The 18,196-nt window shown below is 46.2% G+C and overlaps 1 protein-coding gene across 2 annotated transcripts in view; it reads right to left on the bottom strand.

Annotated features, from left to right (window-relative positions):
* The window catches only part of OTUD7A (OTU deubiquitinase 7A), a 287,564-nt gene extending 270,218 nt beyond the window's left edge, over window positions 1-17,346 (bottom strand). For both annotated transcript variants that reach the window (XM_058666537.1, XM_058666538.1), the window contains exon 1: window positions 17,142-17,346. The gene's annotated coding sequence lies outside the window, so the exon portion shown is untranslated. The remainder of the gene's footprint in view (window positions 1-17,141) is intronic.
* Window positions 17,347-18,196: the final 850 nt, after the last annotated feature.

The following is an 18,196-nucleotide window of genomic DNA, read 5'->3' as shown; positions in this document are numbered from 1 at the left end:
GTATTAGTAATATGAAACTGTAAAATTATGACTTTTAAATATAAATTATGCTTCAATATATTTAATTTATTTATTTGAAAGGCATGGCAAAAAGAGAGAGATCTTCCATTTTCTGGTTCACTTCCCAAATGGCCTCCAGCAACAAGGCCAGCCTAAAGTCAGGAGCAAGAAACTCCACCTGGGTCTTCCAGATGGATAGCAGTGCCCAAGTACTTGAACCACCATCTGCTGCCTCCCACTATGTGTAGCAGCAGGAAGCTATTTCAGAAGTGGAGTTGGGCTTTGATTCTAGGCATTCCAATATGGGATGTGAGCACCTCAAGTGTCAACTTAGTCACTACACCAATCACCTACTTGTATATCTTAACTTATTGTAATTAACTTGTTACAAAATATAGATAGGATCCATGATTCATACAAAGAGGTCACTAAAAACACACAAAATTCATAAGGTTCAATTCAACTCAACAAGGTAACTATGCATAAAGGTTTATGCCAATACTTACCAAGAAGACAGCATATACTATATCAGACAAGCAACTGACAAACACTGAAACCAGCGGAGGCTCATCTGTAAAGTGATGATACGCATTGATACCTGCCTCCCAGGCTGGCTGGGAAATTTAAATTAGATTGCTAACAAGATAAACCATTTGACAATCAATAATGGTTATTCTTGCTGTTTAGAATTTATGGAAAGTAACTTAGTGAATATTAATGTTTTCATTAAGCCATTAGTGCAGTGAATGTTCCTCAAGGATTTTCTGATTAATGTCCATAAGATCACATAGATCTCCAAAATGTAGGTGGTCACTTTAAGGCCATCAGGACCAGGCAGGCACAGGGTCAGGCAGAAGAAGAGTGGGTTAGATGTCCCGCTTGGTACCTGCCTGCATCCCATCTCCCCAGGCTGTTGTTCTTTGGAGCTGCCAAATCTCTCATACAATAGCTCATCTGATTGAACACAAGGGCTTTTGTGAAGAAATGTTTTGGAGTAAAACAAAAACTCTATTTGGAAAAGGAACTCAAAAGTTACTGCACAATGCCTGATCCTGTGCAAAACAGTGACCTGTTTCTCAAAGCACAGGGAGTTTCCAAAGGTGAAAAGCAAAATCCTTCAACATCTAGACAGTAGCTTCCCAGCTTCTAGTGAACAATTTATTCCTCCACACTCTCTTTGTAAGATTTAAGAACAATGGAAAAGGAGAGAGAAAAGAGAGAGAGAGAGAGAAAATTAGAAAGAGAAAATATCACTCTCCCCCGTCCCCATCCCACTACCAATCAAGGAAAGAGACAATCAAAAATCACAAATCACTGAGTGTGCCAGACCAATGCAATCAGGAATGGGCATGGCACAGCAGCCCCTACTCCTACCCCTAGGGAACCATGGGCTCTGCTGGGAGAAATAGCTTGGCCCTCACGTGGCTGGCCATGAACAATCATGTGGATGTGGGAACAGAGACACTTGGCAGGACACAGCTTGTGGACCTGGACTCATACAGAAAGAAAGAACGGCTGCCAATACAAGACAGAAACACAAATGACCTGCTGTCAGCCACACCAAACTTGAACAATTAAATAAGAGAATGTAGCCTACCCTGAGTAAAAATGTTCATTTGGAGAAAGAATATTTCAGACTGCAGCTTTGAAGGAAATCTACAACTGCCCCTCTCCTGCTCTATAGTTCAACGAAGTCCTGATCATGAAAGCACCTGGCATGAGAATCAGGCATGCAGAATGGGATGCAGAGGAAGAGGAAATAAAATCAGGTGCCCAGGAAAACACCCATAAGGAAAAAGGTAAAGAGGCTTTGTAACAAAGGATCTCATATTCTTTGAGTTTCCTATTGGCCCTATGACAAATAACCACGAACCACGTGGTTTAAAACAACAAAAGCGTGTGAACTTTTAGTGATCACAAGGCTGAAATGGGTCTGTCCAAGCTAAAGTCACGTGTCACCGGGGCTGAGCCTTTCCTAGGTTCCAGGGGGAAGGTCTCTCTTTGGCTTTTAAGGTTTCTAGAAGCTGCCTTCATTGCTTGGCAGGTGGTCTCTGCCAGGACTGTATCACTTTGATCTCTGCTCCTACTGCCCATCTTCTCTGATGGTGACCCTTTTGCTTCATGATTGCCTATTTAGGATTGGGAAAAACCTGAGATCTACTTGGTAGCCCATGATCACCTTTCCATCTCAAGGTCCACACTTGAGTCACAGTTGCAAAGTCCTTTTTGACGTGAGGTGACAGATATGCAGCTTCTGGGAATTATCTTTGGGTGATAATGGCTCTGCTTACCACTGACAGAATCTCTTTTCTTTGCCTTCTTCAGCTTCTAGAAGCTCACACACACCTTGGATCATGCTTCCAGCTGTGTTGGGCTGAGTCCTTCTCACAGCATCATCTTTCTGTCTCTCTCCTTACACTTTTAAGAACGACCCTTCTGATTACAATGGGATCATGCAGATATTCCAGGATAATCTTATTTTCAATTGACCTGCTTAGCAACCTTAACTCCTTATTCAACTTTATTTTTTCAATTATTGTGTTCTTTTGTTAGTAAAGTAACATACAGATTTTGGGAGAATATTAACATCTTTGAGGTGCCATTATCCCAACTACTATACTTTCCCAGAAAGGAAAAAAGTACCAAAGAGTATAAACCTGTAGAAAGAGAAGCATAACTTCAGAGGTATTGGAGATATAAATGCTAAAATAAACAGAATAGAGATGAAAAACAAATAAAAAAGCAATTAAATGAGATATAGAGGCAAGGGAGTGAAATGAGAAATGATGCATTTTGTTTTATCAAAGAGAAGACAGATATATAACACAAATAAGATAATGTGTATACAATTTACATGTTTTAAGCTGTTAGCAGAGGAACGGGAAATGATATAATACAAGAAAACTACTGAAACCACCTGAGTTGTTTCTGTCAGCTGCAAAAGCATACTGTGCTTACTTTAAAGGAAACTTAGAGTAAAGCAGCAGACACAGCCCTCCCAGACTCCTGAACTGAAGGAACCACAGGATCGCCTGGTAGAAAACAGGTTGACCTGGTATTTCTCCACAAAAACACCCAGTGCAAAAACATGATATTTCTACACTGTTATAAAGGAAACTGTGTGACTCCCAAAGAGTATCCCAAGAGCTATCTTGAAGCTTGCTAGAATTCTGTAAAAGAGGACATAAATCATTTGAGAAAACAGCAGGGATGAGGAAAACGGAGCAGACGAAAAAAAGACAAACGCCACTCCCAAACTACAAGGAAATTGGATGAGGAACTGCAGGGAAAATGAGAATCCTCAAACTTTACCCTCTATAACTACTGGCACAAAGATGGAAACTGAGTAATCCCTACACAAAACTAAAGGTAAGTCACCATGCAAGCTGAGATTACTCCATATAGGGAAACCTGTTATGTGTCTTTGAAAAGAGAAATTATAACAAAGTAACAACACAGCAAAATGGATGTGAGATAAAGAAACATCGGTAGGTAAATTTAGTTATCTTCAAAAGTCTGAGTTGATGCCAACTCCAAACACAATAATTAACAAACAGCAAAACCTAGGAAACAGGCACATCACGATTTCCTTCTAACCTTAAAAGACTACATGGTGGGCCTAGCACAGTAGCCTAGTGGCTAAAGTCCTTGCCTTGCCTGGCATGTGCTGGGATCCCATATGGCCACTGGTTCTAGTCCCAGCGGCCTCACTTTCCATCCAGCTCCCTGCTTGTTGCCTGGGAAAACATTTGAGGACAGCCCAAAGATTGGGACTCTGTACCCGTGCGGGAGACCTGGATGAGGCTCCAGGCTCCAGGCTCCTGGCTTCAGATTGGCGCAGTTCTGACTGTTGTGGCGCTGGGGGAATGAATCAACAGACAGAGATCTTCCTGTCTTTCCTCTTCTCTGTATATCTGACTTCCCCCCCAAAATAAATTTTTAAAAAGACTGAATGGTGACGATCACTGCTCCCCAAATCCTTGCTAAGCAGCAGTGCAGCTGGCCCCACATGGGATGGTCCTGTGCACCAGTCGGGTCTGCTATAGGAACTGCCACCTGGGAGGGACTGCTGATTGCATGGACAGGTTGGCCAGCACAAAGAGATTGTTAAGCAAGTTGATACACCAAGAAAAAAAAAAACAGCTTACATTCAAAAATTCTTTTGCTTATTAGCAAAAGTAAATACTAATGTAGTAGTTTTTTTTTTTTTTGAAGTTGAGACACATAGAAACATACAGTACTTACAGGAGATTATGCTGTTCTTCTAGGATTAAAAAAAAAAAAGGAGATACTTGGGCAACCACAGAATATTTCTAGCAGGATGCACAAGGAGCAACTAATGGCAATGTCTCTTGTGAAACAAATGCAGACAGGGGATCAGAAAGTGACTTCTATTTTACTGTGCACCATTATTCCATTTGAATTCATTCTTTTGACCTATGAAAACATCAGATTCTCTCAAGAAAAAAGAATGAATAGGCAAAAGAAAAAAAAGGGAGGTAAGACTTTATTTTTATAGTGGTTTGTTCCCCCATCTCTACCATACACTCTCTCTGGTTCACGAACCATCTTTAGTTACAATAAAAAAGTCAATATTTGTTTTGCCTCCTTCAAGAGATCACATTCTCACACAATTTTATTAAAATATATAGTTATAGCTTTTATAGTACCTCTTACTGTACCTATTAATAAATTAAACTATCATAGGCAAACAGAAGAAAATTTCTATTTCCAATAATTTCTATTGGAAAGCAGGGAGCTGGATGAGAAGTGGGGTTACTGGGACGAGAACTCGCACCCATATGGGATCCTAGAGCAAGAACTTTAGCCATTAGGCTACCATGCTGGACCCCAGAAGAAAAAGTCTATTTTTATATTTTATTTCATTTTTTATAAACTTTATTTTTTAAAGATTTATTTTTATATATATTATTTTTTATTGGAAAGTCAGATATACAGAGAGGAGGAGAGACAGAGATCTTCTATCTGCTGATTCACTCCCCAAGTGGCTGCAACGGCTGGAGCTGAGCTGATCCAAAGCCAGGAGCCAGGAGCCAGGAGCTTCTTTTGGGTCTCCCACTTGGGTATAGGGTCCCAAGGCTTTAGGCTGTCCTTGACTGCTTTCCCAGGCCACAGGAGCGAGCTGAATAGGAAGCTGGGCCACCGGGATTAGAACCGGAACCCATATGGATCCCGGCATGTGCAAGGAGAGGACTTTAACCATTGGGCTGCTACTCCAGGCTGCATAGGAGAAACTTTAAATGCAATATGTTCAGACCATATTTCAGGCATCCATTGGGGGGGGGGTTGGATGTATTCCCTGAATATAAGAATGGACAAGTATAATGTTCCCCATACTACTCTCCTATATGCACAAGAAGACTGGTAAAGCTTGGAGTAGAAAGTTGGGTTGAGGAGTTGTATATCAGTTTTATCTTATAAATGTGCATATTCTGTTCCACACATGTTCCCAGATAGAGGGTCTTACTCAAAATACCAAAGAACAAAGTAGATCTCTCCTAGAGTCACCTTTTCTACTCCCTTTCCAGACATTTCTGTTAATCAAACTTATCAATAATCCATAAATTAATGTTGATGACACACACAGGACAAAACCATAAACAATCCTTTGGTTCACTCTAGAGAGGAAAGGGCTTGAATAAAACCTGTCATCTTTCCAAAGGGCTCAGGCAGTCTTTGAAGCATCACATGAGCCAGTGGGCCCCTTGGTGACACACTCCCCTTTCCTGGGTGGCCTCTTAACCAATGTGGGTTATCCTCCCATGGTCCTCACAACAATCCTGGTCTGTCCCTTGGTTCCCTATGTGGCTTAGAGCCAAAGATCCCTCCCCAAAGCTCCTCAGTGACAGAGCGAGTCTCAGATCCAGTGCTTGTCATGGGCTTGCAATGCCACAAGTCTTCCATACTAAGGGAAGGGGCTAGCAGAGCGGCTGGTCACACCTGACAGGATGGGCTCTGGACCTGCTCTCACCTGAGGCAGGCCTCATGGATGAGGGCTCAACCAAGGACTCACAGCAGGAGGCAGCATAAGTGCAAAGTGCATTCCCTGTGGGTCTAGGTGTCTCATCCAGGCCTGTCCTAGGAACTTGGGAGCTTCCCTGAACCACGCTCTCCCTGCTGGACAAGCAGAGGATGCAGGAATGGAGAATTTGTCCTGGCAGAAGTCCAGGAGCCTATGCAATTGGACAGAAGGGACAGAGAAGGTCATTGGAAAATCTGGACAGAGTCCATTCCATTCAAGACCCCAAGCACAGGGTTTGTCTGGCAGACACACATAGGGCATGGGCTGGCCTTGGTGAGGGGCTGGAAGTGTTCAGGATGAAAAGGGATAAAAACAGGGCTTCTCAAGTGTCACCAGCTTAGGGAGTTGTGGGAAACAGGGACCCAAACTCCATGTGAGGAGACTGTAACGAGGTGGGGGTGGTAGCCTCATGCCTACTGGGTTCCTCAGAATTAACTCTCAGGCTTGGCTACACTCTACCTTACTGTCAATCCTTAGAGTCTAATATTAGTCAACAGGATGTGCCACATAACATTTTGTGCCAAATTTCACACGCCTCCCAAGGACTTCTTAATCTCCCTGCCATTCCCCCAGCTTTGTTTGCTTCCAAGGACTACTTGGAATAATGATGGCCATGTTGACCATTTTTGTGCAGTCTGATACAGCTTGCAAAGCTCAGCCTCGTGTCCAGAAGAAACTGAAGCTGTGGTTCTAAGGCCCTGACTTCTCTGCAAAGTGCACCCGGAGGTGGCCAATCCCAGCCTGACCACGATATAAGGTTCTTCACTCCCATCTGCCCAGGCGAAGTTTTCAACCCTGTCCTTCCCTGACCCTAAGTGCTGTGTGTTATGTCCCCACTGTCTTTGCAACATCAGGGCCCTGCCCAGGCAAGTGCCCCATGTCTACAGAATCAGCAGCCAGAGACATTCTCTTCATGCCATTTTCTGTCTGCCCACAGAGTGCCACCAAGAACTGGAGATGAGAGGTCACAATCTGCCTCTTGGCTCAACAGGAACTTATAGACAGGGCTTCAGGGATTGGGGACCTGCTTCAGCTGTGGCCCAGCAGCTCTGTCAATTCAAATGGTTCATCCCATCACGTGGGGGAAGAGATTGCCAATGTATCTCCGGCTTCAAAGCCATCTCTGCTTCTCTTCCTCAGTGTTAGGGAGCACCAGGCTTTGGGGTGGGGGAGGGGTCTAGATTTGATCCTAGATTTGATCCCTTATCCCCTGAAATATGGGACTTTCTGCTCTCTCTGGTGTCCTGGGCATGTTCTGTACCACAAAAAGTTAACATGTGATTGCATACCCTTTCTCAGTAACGTCACTGTTTTTAACTAAGGCTCCACATCTGGGCTCCAAAGCTACTGCAGGGACACCCAGAGCAGGGAACTGAGGGAAGAAAGAGGTCGATCTTTCAATTCTGAAAGTGAGATTTAATGTTGGTACAGCTGCCCTGAACTGCAAGCCCTCACTTTTGGGTCTTGTGTGTAGTGGTTCAGCTACTCCGTGGGCAACTTTTGCAGGAGAGAGCACTGAAGGGCTGGGGAGAGGAGGAACATGATACAGATGGTTAATTACTTTAAAAGTTTCCAGCAGCAGTTAAGCCAGAAAGCAACATTGCAGGGACAAGAGATGTGTGTATCATTTTTTTTTTACTGTCCTGTTCGTTACAGGAAGTCAGGTAGATCTTACTCTTCTGCCAGACTAATAACAAGGCAGGAGGGCTCCTGCAGTCCTCTAGAAACTCCTGAAGGTAGGCATCTGAATCCTTGAGAGAGGCAGGGGACACCAGGAGGGCAGCAGCACACAGTGCCTCAAGTGGACATGAAAAGATGTCAAAGGAGGCTCAGGTGGAGGATTATCCCCAAGACCTCACACCCCTAGCAGAACCACACGAGTGATGTAGGAAGCAGAGAGGAAACGCTGGGGAAAACAAGCAGGGCTCTGTGACAACGTGCATCTGACAGATACCCAAGGCATGGGCACAATCAGGGCAGAACCAGCAGCTCACGGCAGAAATCCAAGGCTAAGTGAGACCTGAAGGAGCCACTGAAAGGCTTTGCTTCCATAGGGGCTTAACACTATAGAGACGCCGTGGGCCAACCCAGGAACATGACAATAAGGACTGCATTTTGATCTTGGTTCACACCCTCTACCCCACTATACGCCAACCCTATCAGCCTCACCTGGCACTCAGCTCTTCTGTGATGGCCTTGGGGATGAGACAGATCTTCTCAAATGAATGACTTTTACAGATACCATTAAAGTTTATTAGGGCGATGGTAGCTAAATTCACCAGACCAATGAAAAACAGATGAGGGGCAATCACCTGAGGCCCAAGGAGGCAGGTGAGTCACAGCTCTGGGCAGACAGCTGTCCTTAGTCTCTGCTCCTCTAGAATGGGAACAATCTCCCTGCTGATGGCAGGGTTGTTGAGAGGGTCAAGTAAGACAATGTGCATGCAAACATTCTGCATAGTTTAAAACACCCAAACCATTAAAGATATGATAATACATTTTATATAAGCTAACCAACTTGGTTAATCTTAGTTACAGCTAAAATGTTTAAGTTTTAATTATGAAAGTTTATCCTTCTTGTTTTTGTTGTTTCATTAATATTTTTAACTTGACAAAAAATGTACATACATATGGTATATAACATGACTCTTTGAAATGTATATACATTGTAGAAAGGTTCAGGGAATTAATATAGGCATGACCTCACAAATTTATCTCTTGTGTGAAGAGCATGTAAAGGCATACAGTTAGCATTTTTCAGGTATACACTACATTGTCATTAAATGTGGGCATTATGTTGTACCACTGACCTCCTAAATGTAAGCACTGTTCAGCCAGCTATGCAGTTGGCTAAATGTTATATAACTATCATTTGGGCTAATAATGGAAGTTTTACAGGTTCATCATATAAATGTCTTTCAATTTTGTATTTTATGGAAACAACTCTCTTTCCTCTCCACCTGAGGGCATGATGTATACCAAGCAAAGAAGGACTCTGCCTGTCTGCTTCTCCCTGACCCATCTCCTTCCCTTCTTAAAGTTGCAAGTACTTACTTGAGGCCAATGGCTCTCAACCTTGGAGTCAATGGGGGAATTTTCAGGAATGCCCTGTGGGAGCCCAGCCTTAGCTCAACAGCTGCCTCAGAACCTCTGGGAGTAGCTCTAGACAGCAGGCTTTTTTTCTCAGTTATGTACTTTTTCCCCTCTTCATTTGCATATCATTGTGCATACTGATGAGTACAGTATAAAAATTCAGCATACAAACTGCATAATGATCACACCAGGGTTACTGTCATAGGTTGCTGTAAACTAGAGCTGCCCATTGGGTTATGCATGACTCAGTTGTGCCTCCTATCCCACAGTATTTTGATATCTGTTATCCAACTTCATGCTATTTCTTCCTTATCCCTACCCATCTAGCTTCAGTAATCCCTACTTTACTCTCCTCAAGCTCAACTTTTTAACTCCTATCACAACCAAGTGAATAGAACTACAGCACATCACTTCCAGTGAGATAAGGCAGGCAAAGACACACGGACATTAGCATTTTCACACACTGGTGTCATTTCAGTGAGAAGCAGAGGAGCTCCATATTGGGCCCTTCAGAGGCCAGGCGCTGCCAGATGCGGAGCTCTGAGCATGAACACGACTGTGAGCTGACACTGGAATTTTCTCTGTACGAGGAAATTCTAAGGGTTAGGATTTGCCATTATTTTTAACATGAGAAGTTTAGAAAATCAATTATCTTAATCACCACATGTCTCTCTAGTCTGATGCATTTTCTTCTCCCTAAAGCATTGCCTCAAATAGGACCCACTTAAGTAACCTATCATTTTTATCTCTTCTAACACCCTTGTGTTTAAGCAAGCCCAACTAAATTCCTATTTTAAAAAATGTATAGTGCATATTACCAAACAGATGCAACTGATACTCCTTAAAACCACATGCAATATTTTGGGTGCATGAAATGAAAACTAGGAAACCATAAGTTCTCAGAACACACTCTACTGAGTGACAGGCAAGTCTCATTAAGGCTAGTAAATAAATAATTTCAGTAAATAATCAGCTTTTGTTGCTGCAGTTTATTTGCAAACTAGGCATGCTACTGAACTGGGAACTGATGTTTGTATTGCTTAGAATTTTATATGAGCAACATTCTCAACTACAATGCTTCTGCACTCATGGGATCTGAGTAATTGTAGAAAGAATAATTAAAATTTCAACTTTAATTCCCAGAGGGCTATTAACTGCATTTAACAAACATGAATTGAGGGCCATTCTGAGCAAGGTGCCGAAGAGAAGCAATAAGGACCAAAGCCCAGGAGTCTCCTCCAGGGCTGCACAGTGAGGGCTGGGGAGAAGACTGCTGTCTGCCCAAATCAGTTTCCTAACTGTAAATACTTATAACAGTGCTCAGTATTCGCCTCAATCCTGGAAATGGAAGATGGATACAAATATTGCCACAGGATACCCCATTTTTCCTACTAGTTCTCTCACAATAAGGAGTGGGGCTTTCTTACTCCTTGATTAGTCAGCAGTGGGAGAGAATTAAGGAATTCATTTTGCACAGAATCACGGAGTTGAAAGATATCACAGAAGTCAGGCAGCTACATCCTCTCCTTTTGACAAACCAAGACATAGAGAATATACCTAAAATGGGGTTCTTCTCCAAGAACCTGACAGAGCCAGGTCCTTGTCAGTACTCCCAGGAGAATGGAAGGAGAGTCATGTCAATGCAATAACACACTGATTTTCTGCCCATTCACTTTAAACGGGAAGCAGTGGAATGATTTGTCTACGTCCACTCCTCCCCTGGGAGCCTAAAGCCATAAGAAGCTTGTGATAATGCAATTTCTGAACACACCACCTGCCAGACTGTAAACGTAATCCATCAGTTTTGGCAGAAATAACCCTAGGAAACCTTGCTGACCTCATCTGGGGCACACAGAAGGCCTAGGAGAGATGCCTAGGCCAAGAACATATACCCTGTTTGATTGCCCAGTTAGTAAGTTAAGTACTTCAACTGAGTGGACCTGAAGGCCAAGTTCACAGGCAGAACCTCAGACAAGACAGATTTTAAAAACAGAATAATCAAGACATGGGAACACACTGCAGTCCAGCCTTGCAATTCTAGCACATATGCTCCTGAGAAATCCATTTGACCTTTCAATTTGCCTACACAGAACTACAGACCCAAAGTACCAAGTTAAACAGTCAGCCACAGAGCTTTCCCTCATTCTACCAAGTGACAGGGCTTGCAAAGGCTCCATGTCCTTCCTTGTCCTTGTGGGCCTCTATTATCCCAGTGCTGAGACTTGGCCACAGTCTATGTCAGTGATTAAAGGATGCCCTCTGGTCTCCCATGGGTTCAGAGACTTGTTCTAGAAATGGCAATAAGCCCCTTAAGGTTACATGCTCGGGGTAGGAGCAGTAGTACAGCTCATGGTGTGACCACACACCTGCCTCAGGGGAAAGCGTCAAGCCCATTCATGCTGGCAGGACCTCTGGTCAATCACTGACCATGTACCCTCCCTAGCATCTGCCTGCAGGAATCCAGCTCAGGAGTGCTCTTCTCTTTCATCTGCTCTATCTGCCAGTTGTTCACATGAGAGACTACTCTTACCTCAACTAAAAGGTTAGGAATAAGTGTCTGTAACTATCTCATGTACTGAGCCCTTTGGGGCTCCCATTCATGCCACCAGGATTTAGGAGATGCAACCTGATCATTAGGGAGCTCACCAACTACTCTGATGTAGAGGAACTTCATTTAGCATTGCTCATCACCTAATGATTTTAAGAAGTGCTAAAGTCATGGAAGAGCCTTTATCCTTCTAAACTCTGTTTCCTTCCTCTATCACCCAAAAAGTCAGATTAAGGTCATATAAGCAATATCTTGACTTACAAGTACATACTGTAGCTAGCTACATCAACAGACACAGGAGAAACTAGGCTGGTAGTAATTTGGATAGCTCTATCTCTCATTCCTTTTCCTAGAATGATTCATGGATCATTGAAATTTATGAACTCACTGCATACTCTTACTTAACTGCCCTTCCCCAACACCTGCAGGATAGCCAATAAAAAAACTCTACCCCTGGAACCACCTGGGACTGTGCAAGGTCACACAGTTGGTCTCCAAGTGCAAGTTGGTTGTATACTTAGTTTTACTGTTCAGTGATGATTCTTTCAGGATATGGTAAAGTATACTTAGGTTAAAAAAAATATCCCCGTTTAAACACTTTAAAAAGAAAAGGTTAACTATATGTGTCTGGGATGTTGGAATTTTCTTTCCTTGAGATACCTGAAAAGTTACATGTGCAAATGTGTTACCCACTTTCCAGTAATTCACACTTATTAGTGGAGCGGTAGGGCAGATGAAATGCAATCCCAGCATGGACTCTGCACCCTTAAGATGAAATGGGCGATGTGGATCAGGGAAGGAGTGCAATCACGTCCCAGGGCGCCAAGCACTCTGTACTTTCTTCTGCAACAAGAACTGGCTAGTCCAGCCTTGCTATGACTGTAAAACCAGGAGAGCCTGATGTGGATGAGTCCTAAAATGGAAACACAGGCATGAGTTGGGCACACTCTTACAGGATGTCTGCATCAGTTCAGGCGGCAGCAGAGCCAAGCTATGACATGGCTCACCCTGGTAGGGACAGCACCAGGCGACTGCTGAAATTCTTGTCTGAGTAACTGAAAAATCTTAATCTAATTGCGCAGAGGAATGGGGCTGTGGTCTATTCACACCAATCTCCAGTTCCACATGAAACTGCAGTAATCTAATGAAACAATTAGATGAAGTGCTAAACAGGGAAATGAACTTCAAAGGCTTAATTTTCATGTTCTAAAATTCGATACTTCTCTTTCTCATGTATATGCATTCAGACAACAAATTTCAATCATATTTGTAAGGAAAACTAAGCAAGAATAAACTATGCTTAAACAGAAAATATTTTCTTTGAAGGATAAATACAAAAATTCTTCAAGCCTCAAAATAAGTTGCCTCAAGATTTACCTGCTTATACCAAGAGAGGTGTATTTAAAACCTGCATGGGCATCGATATGTATTTGACTTTGCTTTATGCAAAATGATGGACAGTAGAAATCTGTAACATCAAGGAACGAGACTTTGTGGAGTCACAAGGTTGTACCAGATGAGAGGTTGGAAACAGGAGAGATTAACTCTGTTCCTTTGTCATGAGAAACCTGGAGCAAGAAGTCCCATGTCTTGACCAAGCTGTCAGTGGCTGGTCAATGTTGTTGATGCAGGGTCCACTCCCTCCCAGTACTAACCCCAACTTCCCTGTTCCCCTACAAAGTTGCCACATGCAAACCTGCCAGCTAACCACACCTTCACCACACAGGCAAGCAGTAGGGCAGCATCCAACACTTCTTCCAATACCAGTCTTTTGAGGTGTATTTTTAGCCCCACTTCTGTTGTCTGCTACAAGGAATGGCAAAGAACTGCGCCTCCTAAGTGTGGCAAAGGAGGCTCTCCCTTGTCATGTTGTCACGTCTTTCTTAGAGCTATCTTATTCTCTTTGTGATATGCAAACTTTCTTAGGGGATGAAGCAGTCTACCAATGAATAAATAAAAATTCTTTTAAGGTTCAAGAGTAAAATATTTTCAAATATAACACAAAAAGGAACCTGTGTGCTGCATTTCCATTTTAATTCCAGTGAATTTCAGGATTCTCTCTGAGCAGGGCATCCTGTGGCCACACTCAATGACAGGCAACTTCCAATTAAATTAGGTGCCACCTGTCTGTATATTGAGTGGAGCTTCCCACTTAGCCATATCAGTGCCTATAGTGAGCGTCTGGTTCAGCGTGAAGCTGAAATAAACAGCATTTCCATTTGGTCATCTAAATTCAATAACTGGGTTTTTCAGGCAGCTTTATGGGAGTCAGAAGCTCAAGAAAGCATCTAGTCATAGCAGTTGGCTAGTTCTCTAGTAGGGCATCTGTTAGGTTCTAGCACTGCTGAGGGGTGATCTTTCCCCTTGGCACACAGGCTCTGTGAGGAACGTTGGAGAAAAGAACAATGAAGATTACTGTTGCTGCAATAATCACCTAAGCTTAGGGGAAGTCTGTGGCCCCCTGAGATGACCCTTGCACAGGAGCTAGCCTTTCTGATCTCAGTCCCTTTTGGGGACAGCCTGTCAGGGAACATACAGTTGAATATCCTGGCACATGCCTACGAGTCAGATGAACACTTAAGCGAACATCACACTTGCTTCTTTCCTCCTGATTACATTTTCTGGGGGGAAATGAGATGATTAAACATTTGCTTTTCTTCATCTGAGAACCTTGGGACCAATCATGTTGTAGGGGAGGGCAAGCCAGACCCCCTGGAAAGTGCCAAACACAGAGGCCCAGGTGTTGAGTCAACTAGGAGTCAAAAACCAAGAGCAAACATGGAGGGATTGGGGAAGAGGTGTGCTCACGGGGTTCTGGTGGGCATGGTCAACCCTCCCTGGGACTCAGGGCTATAGTTCTGTAAGCACAACGTCCCCCTGCCCCATCTTCAAATCAGCTCTCATTCCTACAGTCTGAGAAAGCACTGGATCTTGAGACTCAAAATGAGCTAAGGATCGACAGCCCACTTTATAAAGACCCAGTCATCCTCTGCCCCACCCAGGCAGGGCTACAGATGTATTATTGTCACCCTTGGTCATTCAAATGTGCCCCTCTTGCTCCCTTCCTTCAGTTCCCACCTCATGTATGACAGACACACAGGGGAACAGTCTGGCACACACTAGTATACTTAGGTACATCACACACTCACCAGACCCCAACTTGGCAGTCCACCCCTAAGGTGGCGCTGATAGGGGCCAGTCAAGCCATGTTTAACATGCCCCCTGCTGGCCTAGCAGAAGCTGACTCAGCCTTTATTCTAATGGACCTAAAACAAGAATAAATGGTCCTAAGATCCAGAGGGAACAAAACAGAAAAGCCAAAGCAAAGCTGCCCTCTTAGAAACAGAAGATACAAAATTCTAAACACAAAAGAAGGAACATCAGCAGCTTTAAGAAGTTAGGAAACTGGCTAAAATCTAAAGATTTACTGGAAATATACACATTTGTATTTTCACAAGCACTGTAACATACTAAACCAAAAATATTATGGGAAGTATTTTAACATATCTACAGGTAAAAGAAAATGAAACTTAAGCCAATGTGGTTCAAAGTCTAAATTTTCAGAGTTCACAATCCAGGGCCTTATAAAACAATCTTCATACCATTGAGAGTATGTGAATTATACAAAAACCTCAGCCACAGTTTAAGAGAGCAAATTCCAGAGCAACTTCAGAGTATAGGCCAAGCACTGAAGGCTTCCTCTCTCATCCAGGCCTGTTTTTGGGAATAAACGTGGCCCACTGAGGGGTCAGATGTTATGACCTGCACACTGACCAATCAGAGCAAGATACCCCCTCCACTCCTCCAGGCCTGGTGGCCAAGAGTCACTTCCTTAGGTGACACCTGCAAACCAGGATCCAGGGCCAGGCCCCCACCCAGCAAGGCTTCATTTTCTCCCACCATCATCCTGAACAGCAAGGTCTTAGAGGAAATTATGCTCTCCCATTTGTTCTTACACCAACCCAGATGCAAACTTCTGCATGGGACCTGGTATCACATTCCCTGTGGACCCAAAGGGATCACGGCACTCATGTGTGCCATGCGTATTTTAACCTATTAGGAGTTTCATTAATTATTAATTATAAAAAATGTCAATACTTTTGTCCCCTATCAGATATCTGTTGGATATACAACAGGCTTCTGAAGTGCTTCAGAACCTCTGGATAACTTGCTTATGCTTCCACTAGAGTTGATAAAGAGGGCACCCTCCTATACACAGTTGCTCCTGTCTTGGGATTGGAGCGATGCTCCCTAGAATTTGATGAATTGTGCAGGTTTCCTGCCTCTGCATTCCCTGGACCCTTGTTGCATGTTGAAAAGGCCTGGGAGGCTGGTGGGATGCATAGTGGGGCAACCAGCATGTTCCCAGGGAAGGCCTCTCCCAGCACACCCTGGAGGGGGTGATGGACAAGGAGAGCTGCAGATTTTCCCAACCCTGTCAAGGCCTGCAAAGACGTAACACCCTCCTCGCCTTCCACTCCCACCCTGTCTACCCCCGCCTGCTTCAGTAAGCTATAGCTCTTACAGCTCACTTTCATCCACCAAGACAAGGCAAGGCCACAGCATGTCCTATCAGAGGTGGGTCCCTTCTTTCCACCATCCCTTTGCTGTGGAGGAAGCCATTCCCAGACATGCTCAGATCTAACAAGTTTCCCTTCAGCCACTCTTCCATCAGCGAATCCCCAAGCCAAGAGATGCAAGCCCGTGCGTCTTCACGTGGGAGACGTGGTTGAGTTTCGCGAGCAGAGGTAAATCCATTTTATGTGCAAGATTCTCAAAGGGCTGCAATAGCGGCACCCGGAGGGAGGAGGGTACACTCGAGCGGTCGTGTCCAATGAAGGAAAGTTTTAGTGAATGATGACATCACTGACATCTCCCAAATTTAAGGGAGCACTTAAGGCACAGCAGATTCAATCTCTCCCCACTCCGGAGAGGAGATCCTAGGGAAGGCCGCCGGGTTTGCAGGCAAATGGCACCAAGGGTCCGCCTGCTGTCCACCAAGACCCCGCAGGGCCAGTCAGAGAGCGGTGCGTGGCGCAGTGGTGGTCCACTTGCCACCCAGACCCGCGTCCTCCGAGCGGCCTCACGCACGCGGCTCCAGCTGGGCCCTCCGCCCGGGCGTCTGCGGGCGCCCCCACACCGCCCTTCCACCCCCGCCGCGGACCCTGAGGTAGTCGCCCAGAGCCTGTCATCACGTTCCAGGGCCAGGAGGAGACAGCAGCCCCGACCCACAGCGGGAGCGCCGCGCCCCGCCAGGGAGCCGCGCGGATCGGAACCGGTGGCCGCGGCGCCCGCGGGGTCCGGAGCGGAGCCCGCAATGCAGACGCGCGGGCGGGTCCAGCGCGGCCCTCGCCCCCCACCTGCCCCGGAGCCGGCGACACCGGGACAGCACACCTGCCGAGTCCGCCGGCCCAGCCCCGCCGCCCGCCGGCAGCACCGCGGCCAGCGCCGTCTCACCTGCCGCGCCGCGCAGCTCCGCTCCCAGCCCGCAGCGCCGCAGTCGCCGCTATCCGACTTCCATTTTCTCTCCCTTTACAGGAAAACCAGATCAGCTGTTTCGCTCGTGCCCGGGCTCCGCGTCCCCCTCCTCAGCGGCAGCTCGCGGTCCCGGGGGCCTCTCCTCCCCCGCCTCTTCCCGCGCGCCGCTCCGCCCCTCGCGCCGCTCCGCCCGCAGCGCCCCTCCGCCCGCGGCCGCGCGCAGCGCCCGCCTCCCGGCTCGGCCCGCAGCGGTCCGGCGCGCGCCCTCGCCTGACGTCACCGGCCGCGGCCGCGCCCCGCCCCTCGCCCCGCCCCGCACGGGCGAGCGCGCGCGGGCCCGCCCTATCCCCGCCCCGACCCCGCCCCGCTGGAGGGAATGTGGGGGCGGGGTCGGGACGCGCGTGCTCGGGGCCAGGACCGCGCCGCGGCCCCGACCTCCGGGAGCGCTCACGGCCTCCCCGCGCCCGCGCTGGCCCTCCGGGATCACCTCAGCCGCCGGCGCCGGGGCCACCCGCAGCGCTGCCTGAGGAGCTGCGGTCTCTTGGTGTCCCGCCTCGTGGTGCCTTCACCCACTTCGGGGGCTGTGTCCGGCCGGTTCGCTCTTCCCCTCCAAACCTCCCAAACTTTCTCACGGTCGCGGCTCCGTTTCCACGTCCTGTTGTGGGAGCCCGGGTAACACGCTCCGCAGTCCTTGCCTTGAGCCTCTGAGCGGGCTCTCTGGCTTTTCCCCCTGTTTTCGGCCGAATTGATAAGATTTTTCCTCGTCTGTGCTCGCGGGGGCCCCGGCTCGCTCGCTCCACCGGCCCTCATGGCGTGTCCCCGGGGGTCACCACGCCCCCTCGCCCCGAACCAGACTCGCGGCTGTGAGCGACTGCTGCCATCCTGGTGCGTTTCTTCACTCCTCTCCCCAGAACCACCTCGCTCTTTGCTTTTGCTTTTTTTTTTTTTTAACTCACTGTATTTAATAGTGTGTAATAATGCGTGTGACTTAAATTAATATTCAGATAAAAAACAACCCTGCAACCCTGTAATTT

This window comes from Ochotona princeps, chromosome 6, assembly GCF_030435755.1.
Source record: "Ochotona princeps isolate mOchPri1 chromosome 6, mOchPri1.hap1, whole genome shotgun sequence".
In the NCBI taxonomy this organism is placed as follows: Eukaryota; Metazoa; Chordata; class Mammalia; order Lagomorpha; family Ochotonidae; genus Ochotona; species Ochotona princeps.
This window is presented reverse-complemented; position numbering and strand designations above follow the sequence as displayed.